Below are 18678 nucleotides of genomic sequence, written 5' to 3' on the forward strand. Positions count from 1 at the left end.
GCGGGAGGGGGGAGAGCGGCGGCGGAGTGGGGGGACATAACCGATGATGTTGGTGGGGAGCGAGGAGGAAAAGACGTATCTCACAGGTGCGGATGTATCGCGTCAAGTGCCACGTTCGACTCTCTCGGAGCGATTTTTCCCTCATATATCTGTGTGTCCTTAAAGTTGAATAAATTTTTCCGTCGAGATTGAAACTTCGTATTCGTCCTTGACTGACACAAAGACAATAGACGTCTAAAGAAATTAAATTTTTTTTTCGCAATTTCGAAATAATATCTTGAATATGTATAATGACGAGAATAATAATTAATGCGCGGAAAAATTTATTCGATATGTTATGCTCTGTCGCAGAAGAATTTCTAAAGAAGTTGCAATGTTAATGTGCTGAATTTTATTTATGTTATGCATGAATATCAATGTGCCATATATAAAGATGATCACGTATCACTTTTGTCAAAAATTTGGTCGTTAAATTGAATATGCTGCTGGTTCTAGGATTAAGACGAAACGTTTAATGACAGTGAACAAATTTTAGTAGTTGATAGTCGTGAGAATATAGAGAAACGAGATTACTAGAAAGTAGAATATCGTGTATGCGCAAAGTGAGTATTACGTCAGTCAAATTAACGACGTGACAATTAGAACAGACTCTATGTACTTTCTTATCCAAATATATATATATATGCACATAAAAAAAATAAATATATATAAAATATGTATATATTATTTATATAAATATAATAAATTATATAATCAAATATATAATATATGTATATATATATATATATTTCCATTGCTTTATAACATAAATGAAGCAATTATAAACACATTTCCAAAACTGCATAAATCTCGTACATATCGCGTTAATTAATCGCAAATTGACAACGGAAGCAAATTATTATTATTATCGATCTGTCAATAAATGTCATGTTTTTCAATCTCGACATTTTCAGTAAAGAGTGTCCAGAAAATCATCCGATATTAAGTGATACTCTGTTTCAATCGTATCATGAAACTACTCAAAATTACTGCACTCGTAAATTAAAGCAAAAAAAAAATGACAGAAATAAGTTTAATTGTAAAATATATTTTTCTTCTGTAGGATTGTCAAGTTATCTAACATCGAGTAGAGTTTCGATGTTGAAAATAGAATAAGTCACGAAAGTTCTTTGTTTAATGACTTTTTTTCTAATTAAATTTGGAAAACAAATATTTTTAAATCATTTCCTCGTTGATAGAAAAAAATTCCATAGAAAATTGTTATCGAAATGATATAATTATCTAAAATTCCCCCGGGTCTGGATAATTTTAGTAGTCCTAAAACTTGAAAAATACATATGCATCGCGTATATTTGAGCGATATGGAAGCTCGAAATATTTCTCGTGATCCCGTATACGAGCGAGTTTCGTCCCTACGAATACACGTATCTCCCTGGACGCTACGCAGGGCTTAATAACGTCGAGGGTAGCAGAGAGGAAAGGCAGATAGGGGCGACCTTGCGAGAGGGAGTGTTGATGCCTGAAGCCGTAACGTGGGGAACCGTCGAAAATATAAAAGAGAGAGAGAGAGAGAGAGAAAGGGGCAAAAAAGTAGAACCTATTCCGAAGGAGAGAGCTTCGGCGTCTCTCGCACGATTCTAACGAGCGAGCAAGGGGCAGGGAGGGCCTCTTTTCTCCCTTCCGAGTCGTCGAGAGGCCGCACCCAACCCACACGGGTCCACCAGCGCTCCGGGGAGCCGAGCCGACACAGCCCTGAAGAAGAGAAGCCGAGTAAACACGCCGCGACGCCCGACGTTCGCCGGGATATCGTAAAGATTCGAGCGGAAGAGCCGACGTTTTCAAATCGCTATCGTTTCCACGAGACAGATTAGATTCTTGTGCCGCTGTAGATAAATTTCAGTAAAATTGTTTCTTTACGTTTACTTAATTTTTTCCACATGGAATTTTCTCTTGAATTTATCCGAAAAATATCATGACAATCGTGAGACAATTATATGATAATGAAAGAATTTTATAAGTTTTTGTGATTAATATTTACCGCAATAAATAAATTATGCATATATTAAGTATATTGTTTTCTCAAACTACTATTCGCATTTTGACAAAAATATTAATCGTAATAAAATATTTGGGATCTGTGATATATTTGGAAAAAAGTATTTTTACTATGAAATTGAAAATAATTCGAATAAAAATGTTAACGTGTACATAGTAAAATTAATCGAACATATTTTATATCTCATTGCGGTAGATATTAATATATTTATTGTGCTCAATATTAATCGGAGAAACTCTTATAAAATTCTTCCAATACCATATTGTCCCACGATTATCATGATTTTTAGAGTAAATTCTAAGAGAAAATTCTCTCTGTGTATATATAGCAATTATATTTTATTATAAATTTTATTTTCATGCATGTTATTTAATTGTATTACATGGAAAAAAATTAGCCACTATATAGCTAAATTTAGCTGTCCCTATATATATATATATATATATTACAACCTGAAATTTAATCATCATAATTTTTAGCCTAAATTTTAGCTATGATAACTAATATTTTTTAGTCTAACGGAAAATTCTATAGCTTATAAAATTTTTTCAATATCATATATTGTCCCACGATTTTCATGTCACGAATTTTATTATATAAGTTTCTCTGATATTTTCCACAATAAAAACTGTTAATATCACAATAACTGCTAATACTAGAATAAGATATAAAATATATTTGATTGATTTTAATAAAATTGACTATATGTACACATTAAAATTTTTACGGTAAATATTATTAAAAAAAACTCATAAAATTCTTTCAATACCATATATTGTCCCTTGATTATCATGATTTTCAGGGTAAATTCCAAGAGAAAATTCTCTCTATATATAAAGAGCTTTACACAAATATATGAGATTTTTTCGAAATTATTTCGAAAAGAGGGAAATAAAAAAAATGGCCGAACAACAATAGGGCCAGGAAGCTAGAAAAGCAAAATTTAAATCGAACGGCGAAATATTCGTACAGTCTCGATATTTTAATTCCACCGGTGTACGGATGTTCGTGACGGAAAAAAAACATCCGGAATAAAGCGAAACGCTGTCTTCATCGTAGAATAAAATTAAACGACGCAAATTTGCTTCGTTATTTTAGAATATGATTGTTGAGTCCGACTTTCGGACAAAACTTGTAAACGCAAACGTCGATCCGGCACGATTCGCTCTACAAACGTGAGAGATTTCGAGGGGCTAACCCTAACATTTTGTATATTGACATACGAAATATTTACGATAACGGGATACTCGAATAGTACTTTTGTTTGGAATTTTTATCAAATAGAAAAAAAATTAAGACTTCTATATTTAAAATAAAATTGTAATTATTAGAGCAATTAAAACACGTGTGATATATAAATGATATAATTATTTGAACGTTTCACAAGTTCAATAGTCTGTGATTTAAATTTCTAAAATTAGCAATTAAAACATGTAAAGCATGCCCTAATAATACATGTAAATGTATTAATAGTAAAATTATTTGAACGTTTTTACGAGTTCAAATCTTGTTGTTCACTCTACAAACGTATGAGAGATTTCGAAAGGCTAACCCTAATTTTTTGTATATTGACATAAGAAATATTTACGATAACGAGATAACGATATTATCTCGAATAGTACTTTTACTGGGATTTTAATCAAATAGAAAAAAAATAAAACCTCTCTATAATATTAAAAATAAAACTACAATATAAATTTCTTATAGAATTATTAGAGCAATTAATTGAACATTTTACAAGTTCAATAGTCTGTAATTTAAATTTCTAGAATTAACAATTAAAACATGTGTACAGCATCCTCTAATAATACATGTAAATTTATCCTCTAATAATACATGTAAATTTACATGTATAAGTAATAATTATTTAAACATTTTACGAGTTCACTAGTCTTGGAAAATATTTTTGTGTATGTGTAACTGATAATATTTACAGACACTATAGTGTCATATATTTATTATATTCTAGGCGGAGAGAATTTTCTCTTAGAATTCCTCAAAATCATGATAATCAAAGGACAATATGATATTGGAAGAATTTTAAAAATTTCTTTGATTAATATTATATTGCCACAATAAAAAATATTAATATGTACATAATAAATCTTACTAAACTTAGTCAAATATATTTTATATATCATTGTGATATAGATATTAATATTTTTGATTGTGATAAATATCATAGAGAGAAACTCTTATAAAATTCTTCCATTATCATATATATTGTCCCACGATTACCACGATTTTCAGGCTAAATTCTAAGAAAAAGAATTCTCTCTGTCCATGTAAATTCATAAAATGATTGCTCGATGATCGCTGTATCCTATATTGTATGCTCCCGAGTCTCTAATTAATAACTTCTTTGTTTGGCGTTGAAAGAAGGTGTTTATTGTGTTAGGAACATACTATATCATATACGTGCTATAAGCTCGTACTGCAATCGCGCTGCCACTGCGCAACACCGTTCTCTCTCGTCGCGGAGAACGTCAGGCAGATATCATGGCCGAGCACACACTGTAAGCGACGCTGATAACTCCAAGTTAAGCCAAAATCAACACGCGCGTTCACAGCTGCCGCGAGTGCGTCACGTCGAGCGACAAAGAGCCCGAGCTATTCTCTCTCCTCTTTTTCTACCGCCAACGAATATCTCCCTCTTTCTCTTCTCTAGATTTCCCTCTCTCACCTGTGCCCTCGGGCGAAATAAAGCAATGCACTTAGAACTCATTTAAATTCGATATATAGATATATAGATAAAAACTAAGAGAGCAGTGATGGGTAAGATACATTTAAAATCTATCTCGATACAGATACAGATGTGTGTAAAAAATATATATTTAGATACAGATACACCAATTAAAATGTATATATAGATATACAGATACTTTAAAAGTACCTCAGATACATAATGGTTAATAATCGCTCAACCGGTGTTGATAACTTACAGTCTTGATCTTTGAAAATTTTAAAGAATTGGGCTATTCAAAAAAATATGTGAAAATGTATCTGCAAAAAGCAATTCAGATACCATGTTTTGTACCTAGATACAGATATAGATATTTCTATTCGAACATATCTCAGACTCAGGTACACAAAACGTATCTATAGATTCTATATCTAGATACATGTTGATAACTTGCAATCTTGATCTTTGAAAAATTTAAAGAATTGGACTATTCAAAAAATATGTGAAAATGTATCTGCAAAAAGCAATTCAGATACCATGTTTTGTATCTAGATACAGATATAAGTAGATATTTCAATTCGAATATATCTCAGATACAGACTCAGATATTATACACAAAATGTATCTATATCTAGATACAAAACATGGTATCTGATTGCTTTTTGCATATAGATTTGCAGATACATTTTCACATATTTTTTGAGTAGCCCAATTCTGAAAATTTTTAAAAGATCAAGACTGCAAGTTATCAACACCGATTGAGCGATTATTAAGCATTGGTCAAATTTTATAGTATCATGTATCTAGATACGCATACACAATACTAAAATTTGAGTTGAGTAGTATTTATAGATACATGTATCTAAATACTACTCAACACTGTAAGAGAGACGTCTTCTCTCTCTCTCTCTTTTATTTGCATATCACGATCCAATTTTTTTCCTAACGTTTCCTCGTATCGTTCTCTCTCCAAAATCCCAGACGGGAAAGTGAGTCTCGGAACACGATTGTTAATTTTACGCAATTGTGCACGCGCGCGTTTGATAGGGACGGAATCCTCCCTTCGCTCGTTGCGTGTGTTTACCGAGATCCCAAATCAATAACCAACTTTCCCGACTAGTCGATGGACTAGGCTCACCGCCCGCAGGTTTCATCTTTCGTCGAGAACCTCGCTTTAACCTCGCGAAATATCGGTCGATACTGGATGGTGTGGAGGTTCCGATATTCTATATCGTATATATAAGATGCAAGTCAGCAATTAATATATAAGAGAATTAGAAATAGGTTTTCAGAAAATCATGATATCAAGAGAAAAAATACGTCACAATAGATAAAGATATAGTCACTAATTGTGTTTAAAGAAATAAAAAAAAGGGTCTCGAATAAGAAGGATGTCTTTCTCATTCGACTAATTTTTTAATTAGTTTCTTCAAATTTATCCTAAAAATCGTGAGATAACATTTTAAAGTATTATATATATTTTTTTTATTTATTAATATATACTGTGATAGAAAAAAAGTGTAATTTTTGTCGCATGCATTTGTGGGGATTCCGCTTTGTTTCCAAGACGACGGTGTAAAATTGACGGCGCGGAAAGGCGTATCGCGTACACTGTAAAAAAAAAATATGTAAAATTGCATGATAAATAATGAAAAGGTAAAAATTTCAATTATTTATCGTGTAATTTTACACTTATTATTTATGTAATTTTACATATTTTTGTGTAATATATTACATATTTTTTTACAGTGTATCTCTAACAGACATTAACCGTATATATTTGTGATATTTATGATCCCCTGCGTCTTTGTGCAAGGAGAACGTGCGGGTTCGTTTGTTAATATTTTAAATGATAACCGCGATGCACCGAACTTGACGAGGTATTCGCTTGGAAGAGGGGCGAATCAAGCTCGAAAGACGGAAGGGAGAGATAATACCGAGAGGAGAGGAAGATAAAGCGGGGCACAGACGGATAGGGTTGCTCCGCTGTATCAACTATGCACCCTTATCAATTGGAAAATTGGTGTGTGCAATGGGAGCGGAAGGAGAGAGGGAAGACTGTGTCGTATGAACGAGGGTGACAGTATAAGGACAGAAAGAGAGGGAGGGAGAGAGAGAGAGAGAGAGATATAGAAAGATTGACAAAACCAGTGACGTATCTACTATGAATTGTCAAGAAGATATTTGACATTTTTTATATATACACACACTGAAAAAAATTACTAAATTAATACATATTTAGGTCAATACTGCCAATAAATCATTTATTTGAAACAAATAAATATTTATTTGCTTTGAAAAGGATTTTCTTATATATCAAATAAATATTTTTTATATCAAATAAATATTATTAGTTTCAAATAAATGATTCATTTGGCAGTATTGAAATAAAGACTTATTCGAATTAAATAATTTGTTTTCAGTGCAGAGAGAATTTTCTCTTAGAATTTACCCTGAAAATCATGGTAATTTGAGACAATATAATATTAAAAGAATTTTATAAGAGTTTCTCTCTCTCTCTCTCTCTCTAATTAATATTTACCACAATAAAAATAATAATATCTATCACAATAAGATATAAAATGTTTGATTAATTTTACTATGTATACATAGTAAATTTTACTATGTACATATTCATATTTTTTATTGTGGTAAATATTAATCAGAGAAACTCTTATAAGATTCTTCCAATACCATATTGTCCCAGGATTACCATGATTTTCAAGATAAATTCTAAGAGAAAATTCTCTCCGTGTACAGAATTACATTTTCGTATTTTATCTTATCTTATCAAAGATTCTAGTAGATTTTTTTGTCACAATAAAAAATATTAATATCTATTGCAATAAGATATAAAATATGTTTGATTAATTTTAGTAAAATTTACATAAAAATTTTTTATTGTGATAAATACTAAACAGAAACAGAGAAACTCTTAAAAATATCATATTGTCCCACGATTATCATGATTTTCAGGATAAATGCAAAGAGAAAATTCTCTTGGTGTAGAAATATTAATTAAAATATTATATAACAGTGTTAGTAACAATTAAATGAAAATTCCTTCATATCCTTGTGCGCAAAAATGTGATTCCTCGGCATTAAAGATATTTTTTCGCTCACAGGGAGAGAAAAGAGACTCTGAGAACAGGAGCGTATCGATGAAGGGACGCTTCCCTCCGAAACTGCAGGAGTGACTTGAAATTTTTCTCGTCGACACGGCACGTTCGCGACATGCAGAAGAAATGTTGCGAGCGGCCGGAACCGTGTCGACGACCCGCATCGTCTATGCACCCTTGTGAATTGGAAAATTCCGCGCTTGCGGAGGGACTTGCCACGAAGAAGAGGGTACTCGTAGAAAAGCCAGGAGTGTATATTCAACGAACGGGAAAATCCCGGAATGGGAGGTGGGATTGGAAGAGGTAAAAAAATATTGAAAAAAAAAAGGGAAGAGAAACGATCGACTCTGCTAACAACGTACAATAGTTATTGCTATAATAGTTATTGCGCGCCTTAACATGCTTCGCAACATCCTCCTTCGTGCCTTTCACAAAGAATAGAATAAAGGATACGTTGCTCAATATTATTAAATGATTTATGATGTACGTATTAATTATGTATAAAGTACAGTCTATAGATTTTGGTAGCGCTTTCTTTTATTTGGAAATTTCTCACGAGTAATTTTCACTCGATTTTTTCAACATCCTTCGTCGCCTTCGAAATTCATCTCTCACATTTTTAAATTTTTATAATTTCAAAATATTTATCGCTCTAGAATTTTAATATATATATAGTATAATACTAAAGAGGGATTTATTCCCGTTGATTAATAAAATAAATAAATAAATAAATAAAATAATGATAATTATCTCGTGTACTCGACATCGTCGAATTCTGAGGAACGAATTTTTCGAAATTTTGTCGAACGAAAGGAAACACCCTGTATCTCGAAAGAGAGTGAGAGAAAGGGACAACACAGACGGGGAGAGTGCAAGAGAGAGAGGGAAATAAAGCGAGAGACTGATAAGGTGCGCGAGGCGCATGCGTCACTCGTCGTGGGCGTCGGAAACGTGTTGACACATGAGAGAAACCGAGAGCGAAGGAGAGGAGAGCGAAAGAGAGGGAGAGAGAAAGAGAGAGAGAGAGAGTACGTGTGGCTCTATAATGCCCGTATGTATTACCGTCGATGCAGTTCCCATGCTGCGGGTACGCTCTACCATCGTCGTCATCCTTGTGGGAGAGATCTGCCATCGCGCGTTGCCATAACCACGCAAGAACGGAGACGCGATCGCGGCGATCCACATTCGATCGATATCGCGAGGTCTAATAAAGGGAAAATTATTGCGCAGCTTTAGAGTAATTCTCCTATGCCCTCTCGGCGAACCGTCCGAGAATCAGATTGGGGAATTTCTCCTCGAGAAAGTCGAGATATGAACTACTGCGTATATATATATATATATGTACTTATATATACAGGGTGTTTCAGAACTGGAAAAGTTTTTAATATCAGAATCCTGATATCATTTGGAGAGACGATTTTTCCGCAGTGAAAATGTTGAGAGAGGTCATCATTTTTAGTATATTCCCCATTTTTTTGCTATTATATATCTCTATAACTAAGCCGAAATTAAAATTTAAAATTAACTGAAGAATAAAAGTAGTTCTGTTAATATTTTATTTCCGTAAGACTTAGTTTCTAAAAAAGCTTTTATTTTCAACTGTTTTAATTCGAAAATTATTGATGTCTCGACATTTTCGCTGAAGAAAAATCGTCTCTGAATGATGCCAGGAACCTACCATTAAAAACTTTTCCGCCAGTTCTGAAACACCCTGTGTATATATATATATATATATATATATATATATATATATATAAAACAGGAAGGAAAATACGATAAACGTACAGATGCCGACAGCATTGAAAGAATTAATAAAAAAAAAAGTTAGATGTCCAAGTTAATAGAAATTAAATCTTGAAATGTTACAGAGAGAATTTTCTCAAAAAAATTTACCCTGAAAATCATGGTAATCGTGCGGGACAATATGATATTGGAAGAATTTTATCAGTTTCTTTGATCATACATTTTGATACATTTTACATTTATATATAGCAAATTTTACTATATACATACTTTATATCTTATTGTGGTAGATATTAATATTTTTATTATAGTAAATATAAAAAATAAAAAAAAACAAGTTCATAGAAAAATTTCTTGAAATCAGTAATGGGAGCATCTTTACGTTCTCTCCTCGTTAAATTCCGTGACATATTTTTCTACAATTATAGCAACAATGTCCCACTTTGTAAATTCTAAAGATAAGAGCATCTTAAAAATTCTATTGAGTTATTTAAACGTCAGAAATTTTTATCGATAACACGTGGACATCGAAAGGTCACTGAAGGTTATATTTCGTGACGAGAAACTTGGACGTGGTTTTTCTCAAAACGAGAACTTCCACAGAAGAGAGTCTGGCCAAGAGCCTCGCATACGCGTTTCAGAGACAGGTGAGACTTCGAAGGGAGAGGAAGAGAGAAGAGAGGTGAGGGAAGAGACGCGCAGGTCAACTTCGAAGGGAACGTTGCTTCGAATAATTCTGGGACGGTATACATAGTAATATCTTGCGGGTGCTTTGTAATTTCAAAGCGTTATTCAGGGCCGTAACTATATCGACGCGAAAATCAAGAACCTCCCTTTTTTGCGAAAAAATCGAAGAGAGGAAACATATTTTTTTACAATTGTATTCATAAATAGCGTATACTTTTGTTGTACTTTTAGATATGGATTAGTATCATCTGTGAATTTCGAATATTTCGTAAAAAATGCCATTATTTTTATCACGTTTATTTTTAAATAAATTTCTCCAAAAGTTTTTAAAAGCTTTCTGTATGGTCAAAATAGAAAACATTATTTTTATTCTTGGACTCTAAAATTCTCAGCTGAAAGTTAAAAATAAAAATGTGTACTCGCAGATATATTTGAAAACAGATTACTATTAGATCAGCATTTCAATAACATTTTAAATTTTTTTAACAAATGGAGTTTTTAATGGTGGTGGAAAGGATCTAAAAAATGGATCCTCACAATCCATTGAAAACTTTAAAATCAAATTGTAAGTAAAAAAAGAGAGTGAAACATTAAGAGATAGAAACTGATAGACAAATGAAATAACATAACATTATCAAGAAAAAGAGATACTCCGCTATTTATATTGCGTAATTCACCAAAGAAAGTCACCAAGGAAAGTAACTTTCGAATTTCAAAAGAATTCTCGATACGAATTTACTTGGCACACAAACTAATGCAAAAACTATATAATTTTCAATATAAAGTTTGAGCATCAATCCAGAGCAAACCAAATTCATATTCTCCATCTCCGAAATCAAATATGGCGCCTAATTATTATACAATTATTAAAAAAATATTAAAAAGACGCTTTTATGTCTCCTGATTTCAATTATCCTACCCTTATTTTGCACGTGACATAAGTCGCGTTACGTCAACCGACACCAGCTGTATCCCCCATTCGCGAATGAAAAAAAATGCCTCGCAAAGGACTCGGCGTTGCTCGCATAAACGGTGTTGTTCGCGAGCAGAACCAGACCAGGTGTTCGATACATTCGCGTTAAGGTAAGGAGTCTCGCGGACGATCGACGCGCGCGCCCATAGTTTAACGACGATCTATCGTCCGTTAAATTATTACGCTGCAGCACACAGGGAACTTGGAAACGCGCAAAGTGGCTCTTATAATTTGCTCCATAATGTAAGAAGAGCGATGCGAGGATGCGCGCATCTATAATTTCTCCATCATGGGCGGCGGTCGTTCACGAGGGGCGTTACTTTTCATAAAACTTTTAGGCGCCCCGGTATATATATATATATATATATATATATATATGTATATATTTTCCGACGAGGCTCTAAACGCATTCGAATCGTGCCCGTTTCGATAAAATAAACCGAACGATCGAATCGATTAATCAGAATGGAACTCTCGAGTATATAACGTCGTATAACGGTGATCTCTCTCCGTTAAAGGGCGAGATACGTCCTTAGATCTCGAACCGGCTCTCATCTCTCTCGGCTTCTCGAATCACGAGTTTAAGATCCGAAATGCAGATGCTATACCGAGAGAATTTTCTCTTTCATCCTGAAAATCATGGTAATCGTGCATTATTTTATATTTATATGATTTTAATTTTTTAAGAGTTTCTCTGATTGTGAGTAATATTTTTACCACACTAAAAAATATTAATATCTATAGGTACCACAATAAGATATAAAATATGTTCGTATATATACCTACTATGTAAACTATGTACATACATAGTAAAATTATAATTCAACATATTTTATATCTTATCTTATATATTTTATATCTTATTGTGCAATATTAGATATGAGATACCTAGATAGATAGATGGAATTGAAAGAATTTTATAAGAGTTTCTCTGATTAATGTTTTTACCACAATAACAAATATTAATTTCTACCACAATAAGATATAAAATATGTTCGTATGTACTATGTAAACTATGTAGTAAAATTAATCAAACATATTTTATATTTTATTGTGCAATATTAGATATACTATTAGATTAAATTATATTAATATATAATAATATTAGATATCCACATAGATATTACACTACAAAAAATTATTAAATTAATAAATATTTGTTTCTATATTGCCAAATGCATCATTTATTTGAAACAAATATTCAACTGTTTTGAAAAAGATTTTTTTATATCAAATAAATATTTTTTTCACATCAAATCAATATTATTAGTTTCAAATAAATGATTTAGCATTATTGAAATAAATATTTATTTGAATTCAATAAATTTTTTGTCAGATATTGCGATATTAAATCTAACATATTAATATATGTTTTATTGTGTGGTAAATATTAATCAGAGAAACTCTTATAACATTCTTCTAATACCAATTACTGTCCTACAATTACCACATGATTTTCAGGATAAATTCTAAAAGAAAATTCTCCCTATATGTATATGAATATAGGCAAAGGATTTTTCAACTTTTATGCTCAAAGCTCATCCTCGACGTATCCTGTAACCTTTTTCCTAAAGCTTTTTAATTTTGCAGAATGTTAGATGTTTAAGGTCAAAAGACAATATTATATTTTTATCGCGTTCCTTCATCCTTCCGATATTAATTTTCTCGATAATCAACCACGTGGCCCTTTAAATATTTTCCCTTCGACGATGACGAAGGTGATTGAATCGGTATCAGTTGCAAGGAGATAAAACAGGGCGACTTAAATCTTGGCGAGTCTTTGAAAAAAAAGCTGCTACTACTACTACTACTATACTAAACTTCTACTACTATTACTACTACTACTACACTATTACTGCGCCACCGGTCTTTCTGGTCCGTCTATTGAAAAATTCTATGCATTTATAAGTGTGCGTTGCACGGAACGGCCGCCGGCTCTTTCAGCTGTTGTTAGTTATATATTTTTCAGTTTGTTCTTTCCCAAGTGCGTTTTTAATTCGCTATTTAACGACCGACCATAAATCCTGTACATACGACGACAGATAGACAGAATAGTCGCAGAGAGAGAGAGAGAGAGAGAGAGAGAGAGAGAGGAAATCATCTTCTTCGAGATCGAATTTTTAATTCTCGAGTATACAAGTATATCGGCAAAGATTTATATCTCCGTCGCGAATACTTTTTATTTTCTATATCGAGGAACACGTTGCAGATGTAATAAAATTTAAACAACTGCAAACCTCGCCTGCAAGATTGCAGGCTAAGAATAAAAAAAATTTAATTTTTTAAAAGCAATATTTTCTAAATATCTTCTATGTAAATATATCACAGCGAGTTATTAAATATTAAGACTATCGCTCTTATTTCGTTCGTTGTTTGTTTCATCTCTGAATATAAAGTTTAATTGTTAAAAATATATATAATATATAAAATATATATTTTTGTAAAAATAAATATAAAGTTTTTAAATATATTTTTTAATATATATAAAAGTATATAAATTATTATAATGATAATAAATCTTTTTATAACGTTAAACGTCAAATATTTATCACGAAAATATTTTCACTTTAAATTCGTCCGGAAAATTGCGGAGTAATTAGATAATACATACCGTTAGTCATTTACTCTGATCGTATATAATCGTGTAATACACAAGATATAATTATTTTAAAAAAAAACATCGACAATTTCATTCATAGCGAGTTATTAATAACTCTCAAGAATACCGCTGTTATTTTCAAATTTCTATTCATCAATATCCGAGAATTCAATTATTATATAAATAAGAAAATACATAAAATTGATCGAATCAATTTCTCTCTTTCGTTCCCTTTCAAAATTTAATTTACGTGATCTAAGAAAGGAAAAGAAATTGTACTTCGAGATCTCTATCAATATCATAAAGTATCGATTCTATAAAACGTCGATATCTAGACACACCGGAGTATCGATGAACATCCCTAGAAGAGAGGACACCCCGTATGCAGAAACGCAATTCCCGGCCAATACACACACACATACACAGGCGTGTTACGCATATACACACGAAGAGACAAACGGACAATTACGAGACACATACACACGTACAGGCTCACGCACACAAACGCGAGGCGGAATCGATCGAAGGGCGTCACAAGCAGATTTAAAGGGTCAGCGGCTTAAATGCTCGAGCGGCGATGTACCGTTAATTGCTAAGACAGACCGTAACAGAGCGTCTGTCTGTCTCCATCTCGGGCGATTCGTGTATATATATATATATATATGTATATACGAGCGATCGTTCAATCTTGGACGCGACTCGATCTTTCCAGCCAGTCTATTTCACGTCGATCGTCATCGTCCTCGTCGCTGTCGTTGTTTAGTGACGTAAACCTACGAGACGCGCCTGTATTCTGTCGAACAACACGAGACAAAGATAGAGAATGCGTGTCCGGTATGTGCAAGCTCCTATGAATACTTATACACACACGTGGAAGTGTGTTTGCGTCCTCTTGGCTCTACAATTCTTTATAATCACTTGTTTTTTTTTTTTTTATTATTTTTTGTACACACGATAGATTTAGATTGCATTGCATAAAGAAAAGGTTATTTAGTACCTATAAACATTATATATATTACATGTACATATCATAGGAATATAGTATTATAGTAAAATAATATAGTTATCATATATTATAATATAATATAATTATAGTAAATATATTACGTATAATATAGAGGGAATTATCGCACGTGTCGTTAACCCGTGAAATTGAAATCTGCTTCAATGACCTACGTCTATTTACGTTTCGAAATTTCTACGCATCCCAATGATGTAAATACGTTCAAAACAAAATAAATCTCCACTGTGTGTATGTGTGTGTAAATGTATTTGTATTTTGAAATGTTACTCTGCACATAATAAAGAAAATATTAGAGAGAGAGAGAGAGAAATAAGAATTATTTTAAAATAATATAATAGAATTGAAAACTCTGATATAAAAATATATAAATTCGAAAATAAATGACCTGTGTAAGAGCTTTATATCTGAATTTGTATTTATATGCCAGAGTTTTTCGATTTTACTGTTAAAATAATTTCTAATATTTAATATTTTTTCTATTGTGCGCAGAGCCTTATATTTTCTTGAAAAGAATAATTATCATATCACGATTGTTTCTTCAAATTGCTATATCTTATATCTCGCATTTTCTCTCTTTGTTAATATTAATAATTTATTATTGAACTAATACATATCAATAAAATATTTAAATCCCTTATTCTTTATCAGCAGAAAATTGTCTGAAAAATTTCTTAAAATACTGCTAATTTTCTCAAAAATAAACATTGAAATATGCATGCAATAAAAATATATAAAATTTCCTTTCCTTTCCTTCACACATACAATATCTATACACAGAGAAAATTTTCTTATAGAATTTATCCTGAAAATCATGGTGATGCAGAAAATCGGGACAATACGATATTAAAAGAATTTTATAAGAGCTTCTCTGATTTAAATATTTACTACAATAAAAAAATATTAATATCTACACAATAAGATATAAAATATGTTCGATTAATTTTACTATGTACATATTAATATTTTTTATTGTAGTAAATATGAATCAGAAAAACTCTTATAAAATTAAGAATTTTTCTTATAAAATTAATATCTTATAAAATTCTTCCAATACCACATTGTCCAATAATTTTCAGGATAAATTCTAAGCAAAATTTAAAATTCTCTCGTAAAAATCAGCAAAAAGTTGTTTGGAAAATTGTTTACCAAATACTGTTAATTTCTTTAAGAATAAACATTGAAATATTCATGCAATAAAAATATCCTTTTCCTCTCCTTCACGCTTTTGCGTATACAAATCTCTTTCGCATTTACATCTCTCTTCATTTGACAAAAAGCTCTTTTCTCTCTCGGTTTATCCGATTGTCAATCCGGGAACAGATACCGAGAAAGAGACACATGAACCGGGAATACCGGAATACCGGATATACAACGCGCGCGTTTAACGGATATTTGTGTACAAACAAATGTACGAATACGCGCGCGCGCGCGCATCTCTTTCACACATATATGTATATACACACATTTCGATCGAGCAAACAATAAAAGGATCAGATGTGCGTTCGAGGAGTAAGCGGGAGAGAGAGAAGATAGATAAAAGAGAAGGGTAAAGGATGGAAAAAAAACATGTATATCGCAGGTGCAGCGTGCGGAGCCAGCAAAAAAGCGGCATCGCTTTCTGTGGGTGCAAGGAGAATTTCCCCTTTCCCTTCTCTCCCCTATATGTATACACACATACATACACATATACATGTATATATATGTATGTATATACAGGGAGGACCTACATACAGGTATAATCCTGCACGCTTGATTCGTGTCACTGCGATATATGTATGTATATATATACGATATATATATATATATATATATATATATATATATATATGTATATATATGTATATATATATATATGTACATATGCGGGTATATGTTGGCTTATCGTAAAATTAACCGTCTCGTCGGTCCGCGAGACAAAAGAAGGTAAGACTCGCGTTCCAGGAGCGGCGTCGAAAAGTCGAGGCCTATAATACGGTATCTCTCGGAATTTACTCCACACGAAACCGGTGGAAAAACGGACGAGTCGGGGAAACATCTTAGGGGCGGTAGCGAGACAAGAGAGGGAAGGGAATCTGGAAGAGAGGGATAAAGAGAAAGCGGGAGGGAAAACCACATAGAAAAAGATCAAGAGAGAGAGAGCAGTAGCAGCGGGAGAAGGAAGGAGAAGAGAGGGGAGAGAAAAAAGAGGTAGACAGACGCACGCGACACGACATTTGGACGAGGAAAAAAAAAAAAAATGCCTACCTTTGGAGCGGCGAGATAAAGCGTGCAAATCTTGATCCCTCTCCTCGTCAAAGCGACGTCATAAGTCGTAGGCGTTCAGATGCTGACGCTCGGAGTCGCGCCATTTAATAAAGTCGCGCGGCGGCGTGAGACACTACAGCAACAACGCTCGTGTTCGTTGGAAAACTCAAACCAAACGACGACGACGACGACGACAACGTCGTGGGTATATCGACGGCGATGGCCGCGGCAGCTCACCACTGGCACCTCGACTCAACACCGTCGAGGTCGCTCCATGGCCCGTTCGTTCCAGCGACCCCGCCCATTAAATCGGGCCCCGTTTCCGCGATACAATATGTATCTCGTCCGCGGTGACGTAGCGCGCCGAAAACACGTAGCTGCGGCGTGAGAACGGGAGAAGAGAAGCCGCGACGCCCGCGCGAAGAAGCACTAACCGCATGACACGACGACGCGCTCTCTCGCTCGCGCGCCCGATTGATGCGTGCAACGAGGCACGACTCGCCGCGCGCGGCCAATTTATCCCCCACCCACTACGCCAGGCCGCGAGTGTGCAGTGCCGGCTTCAGAAAATAAATAAATATGAGATTTTAGGAGAGAGAGAGAGAGATTTCGCACCTCGATTAAGTAGAGCGCGGTGCTCTACTTTCGGCATTTGATCTTTTTGTCGAAATCAGGGTATTTCGTATGATATTCGCTGAATTTTTATTGAAATTTTTTTACCTCGAGATTTGTAGAGGAAGATGGATGACGAGTTCTTGAGAAATATATATTTCGTTCGGGGTACTGGACTCGTGTAAGGACGGCGCTGCGCGTAACAATATTGCGTCTCGCAGCTCTATCAAACGTCTCTCTCCTCTGCTGTTGACGTCAGAATCGTCATTTCGAGCGTGAACCGCCAAGAGCGAATAGCAGCGCCATCTGTCGGGGAAAAATTCAAGTACAGCGCGATCGACGTTATCGACGGTAATAATTTTAATGGTGGAAAAATATTTTGAAAGTCATTTCCAATCTGCTACATAAATTAAAATATATATGATATTATATTATTATATGTACTACATTTATTTATAAACAAAAGAGAGGTTCCTTTTTTAATTATAAACAGAAGAGAGTAAATAATTCCGTACATAGCAGCTTTCGATGGTATTTCTAAATGTTTGTAAACGAAATATCATCCGTTTAAGATATATATATCAATATCTTCACCTATTTCGATGTTCTGATGTTATTTCTTGGAAAAATATATTTTATTTTATTATAGAGCTCATATATATAACACCTTTTGTATGTGTAAACGCATAAAAAATAATTTCAAGTATACAATTTAATGGGAGAAAGGGAGGAGAAGGAGGACATAAATTTGCTATAAAGTATTCCTAGAAAGAATTCTTCTATAATTATCGCAAATAATACCCAAAACAATATCTAATCGTTGATTAATTAATTGCCTACCTCGATTCAGAGATGATTTCCGACTTTGTTTGGAGAGACGAGGCCACTTTTCGATGAAAATCCAGACTCGATCCTCCCGATCCGTCCTTCCTCGCAAA

General features: G+C 33.4%; 1 protein-coding gene across 3 annotated transcripts in view; it reads right to left on the reverse strand.

Moving 5' to 3' along the window:
* mura (ring finger protein murashka) overlaps positions 1–18678 on the reverse strand; it is a 50448-nt gene extending 31770 nt beyond the window's left edge. For 2 of the 3 annotated variants that reach the window (XM_029307974.2, XM_029307972.2), the window contains exon 1: positions 17129–17628. The gene's annotated coding sequence lies outside the window, so the exon portion shown is untranslated. Of the gene's footprint in view, positions 1–17128; positions 17629–17848; positions 18047–18580 lie in introns of those variants that run through there. The other variant, XM_029307973.2, reaches the window with a different exon arrangement.

Source organism: Nylanderia fulva, unplaced genomic scaffold (genome assembly GCF_048542155.1).
Source record: "Nylanderia fulva isolate GAGA-0341 unplaced genomic scaffold, ASM4854215v1 Scaffold12, whole genome shotgun sequence".
Lineage (NCBI taxonomy): Eukaryota > Metazoa > Arthropoda > Insecta > Hymenoptera > Formicidae > Nylanderia > Nylanderia fulva.